This window comes from Crocodylus porosus, unplaced genomic scaffold, assembly GCF_001723895.1.
Source record: "Crocodylus porosus isolate Cpor-Errol unplaced genomic scaffold, CroPor_comp1, whole genome shotgun sequence".
Classification (NCBI taxonomy): domain Eukaryota; kingdom Metazoa; phylum Chordata; order Crocodylia; family Crocodylidae; genus Crocodylus; species Crocodylus porosus.
The window spans coordinates 8,179,739-8,183,597 of NW_017728948.1; positions in this window are offsets into that span (position 1 = coordinate 8,179,739).

Genomic DNA, 3,859 nt, shown 5'->3' on the forward strand with positions numbered 1-3,859 from the left:
GCCGGACTTCCGGGTCTGATCCCGGAAGTTGGACGCCCCTCCGGGCTTTCTCCCTCGGGCCGGGTCCCGCGGGGCCTTAGCCCCCTCACAGCCCCAATAGGAACTGAAATGGATCTAACAGTGGATTTAACCAAAATTGTTTAATACACGGTACCTAAAAGGTAGTTTGTGAATGCCTTTGTCAGACCCAGTAAAATAACCTTTCATTTAGATGTGTTCCAAAGTCATCATTAGGTTCCAGAAGGGCTTAAGCCTGGAGGGCCTATCAGAAGACCCAGCCACAGCATCTGTCTTGAAGCCATAATATACCAGATGTGCTACTAGTATCACTAGAGATCTGGTGCTTCCTAGCAGTAACAGTTCTTCCTGGTCTTCTGTTATTTGATGAAATCAGTACCAAAGGTGCTTAAGTCTGGGGGCGGTCCAGTGGAAGAGGCCTCAAGCCCTACAGAGTGATAATGCCTTTATGTTCAGGTTGTCAAAAGGGACATAATCTGGCTGAAATGTCTAGCAAAAGGGGTACCCTATTAGGGAAGGTGTTCCCTGCTTGAAGAAATATGTAGTCTCTGTATTCTTCTTCATTACATCCCTTCAACATATATACCCTTGGGATGGGAGCTCTACTGAACAGGTGGAAGGCCTGGGTGAGTGAAGCTTTGTTATACCAGTCCTCCACATGTTTAGCATCAAGTTAAAGCATCTTAGAGAAAATTGGCAAGAGAAATAATTGTATTAGGGTTCTACCTCAAAATGAGGGAGTGGAAACTGGCTCCCCGATGCTTCCACTTGGCACAGAAGTGGGTGGGTTATAACTAATTGCTGATTCAAGGAGTGGTCCTGTAATCCTGGTTTTTACATGGTTCTGCCTGACTGATTCAAGATTTGATTGCTGATTCAAGGTCTGGACCTGAAGTCCTGGTTTTTGCACTGGTTCTGCCTGACTGAGGACTGCAGAAGTAGGCTAGGTCCTTCACTACCAATGCCACTAAGCTTACATCAATTCCCCTTAACATTCCTTTCAATTAGACCAAAGCATGTAAAAAGACAAATTTCATTTTGTTGACATATATTGCTGCAGTTGCTGGCTAGACACGTTGTTTCTCACTGAAGCTGTACTAAAATACTATTGATTTTGGCAGAATGGTTAAAATGAGCTTCTATCTGCTTGTTATCATCTGCCATAGTCAGATTGGCCTTGGAATCGCAGGGCTTTGTGTCGGCAATTTCAAGTAATGGGCAAAACACACTTGATGATACATTTCCAATTTTGTTGGGTTTTTTAGAAAAATGAAACTCACTTTTTTGATTTACTCTTGCGGATAAAATAACTCTGATATCTGCAGTTCCAGCTTTTCTAATGAATTGCTATTGACATAACTTTTGACAAAGTTCTGCACATGAAATGATTCTTCTTTCTATCCATCTGGAAATTTGGCCTTTTCTCTCTGGAAAGAGAAAGTGGAAATTTATTGGTAATTTATTGCCTCGTGATAGCCCTTTGCCATTAGGATGGAAAGAAAGAGAAATATATCAATATGTGTCTGTTCTCCTATTTGTTTTTAACTTGAAGTCTTTGTCATGGTGTACTTCATTTGTGGAACTAATAGTGAAATGGGGCCACTTTACTGAAGAACAGAAACGTTTTGATCATAATGGTCTGATCATGCTTTGGTCCTGTCTTAGTGACCAACCATAACTTACACTAACTTACACTAGCTATGAACCTTTTTCTAATGCTTATTTCAGCTGGCTGTTACATAAATAAGACACCTGTTATTTTATTTGTAACCCTTGGCGTGCGGTGCTAACTGTGGCCATGTCCAGTTGTTTGGCTTCTGGAGTGCCAGGTAGCTATACCGCCTGCTCAGCTCACCTAACAGCAGTCAAAGGCTCCCTGAGAGGAGAGACTCCCTGTACCATGGAAAGGCCTTGCAGACTTATAAATAACTATTTACAAAATTTAATTATATACAGGAGGTAATTGCTACATGCCAACACGCATTAAATAATATCAAAAGTTTGGAACTCTCTATTTACAGTAGGCAAGGTTGAGTCTATACAAGAATAACTGTTGATAACTATTTACACTAAAAGGATGATCAAATCAATGAATACAAAGCTACTAACTTAGGTACCATGTTAGATACTCATTATATTAAATTTCTAAATAAAGCTATTCACCACCAAGAGCCAATCACCCCAGCTCACACCCAACGATTGGAAGGAGGGTTCACATCACACGCTTGTGGGCTCCGGCTGCCTCGGGATATCCAAGCAGGGCCAAGTCATGCTTCCCTGGGTCTCAACCCACACAGGCATCCTGGGGACTTTGCCTAGCTGGCCATGATGTCCCAGTCCTGCACAGTCCTTTCCCAACCACTCACGCAAGAGGTTCATTACACTGTTACCAACCCCTGAGTCTCCAAACCCAGTGGGGAATCACCGTCCCACTCTCTAGGGGCTTCCCAGGGCTGTGTCCCCACCTCAAAGAATTTGTTCAGCTACTCACTAACTCCACTTGCTCATTCTAGTAGTCTGCTCTCTCTTGGTTGACCCTTCAGGTGCTCTGCTGGCCTCTGACCCACCCACAAGGGGTCCAGCAGGCAGCCACAGGTTGGGACCCTTTCACACAGCACAGACCTCTCTCTTTACCCCAGGTGGTGGAGAGACACTCCAGTTCTATGGGGACCTGCCCAGCCAATCCCTGGGCTGGAATTTTCCCGGGCTCCCTAACTGGTTTTTTTAATTTTCTTTGCTGGGGATTATACTAAACTACAAGTACATCATGCCTGTTGTGGCAATCTCCCTCAAGCATTCAAGCAGAGCCCGATGTAGGATACTCAGAAGGTAAGTGCCCCTTAAACTGACTGTTACATATTAAGTACAAAAATGAGGAAGAGTCCATGAAGATACCCTTCACCACTGCATGGAGACAGAACCTGTGTTGTTATAGTACCTACCACAGACCTTTCTTTCCATTTATTCATATAATTTCCATGCCCTTGTGACAAGGGATTTTAGGAGAATTCATATATTCCTTGGAATGTGACAGGCCATGCTGTGAGCACTTCTGCTATGGCCTTGAATTTGCACCTTCTGGGCTGTTCACCATGGACCTTAGCACCCACATCACCCGAAACCTTACCACCAGGTAAGCCTTGCCACAGTAAAGATAAGACATTACCCAAGCAATACAGTTCCTCAGGTCCTGAACAGACAGAAGCAGGCAGTGTATTTCCTCTTAGACTGCACAGAACTCTGCTTTACAAGCAGTCCTAGTGATTATAGGACTAGTTATGGAAGAAGGCTTTAAACAATATAAAAAAGGATGGGGAAGTTTGGCCATTTGAAAATAACCTCAGATCCTGCTTCTTCCTTTATCTGTGTTCAGGCTCTTTGATTTTTTTAATATTTTTCTGCCGTAAGATTGTTTTTTACTGCCCCAGTAGCACAGGACACTTTTAATTGTAGTTTATTTAGTCACTGGAGGATTTTCTACTGCCAAGATAAAGTACTCTGGTATACTCTAATTACCCTAAACAAAAGGGGCATGGAAACACATGTTGAGAGCTATAATGAGTAATCCATGTTTACTCTAAGGGAGGTGAGAGAAGTTGAAAAGCAGAAAACACAGTAATAAAGGATGACTTCAATTATCTACAGATAGACTGGGTCAATCTAACATCAGGCTGGGATGCAGAGACCCGATGTATTGACACTATAAAACACTGCTACTTGGAGCAATATATCCTGGAACTTACAAAAGGAAAGACCATTCTTGACATACCCCAATGTAGTGCACAGGATTTGGTGCAAACGGTAAGTCTTACTGAGCCACTGTGCAATAGGGGCCACAATG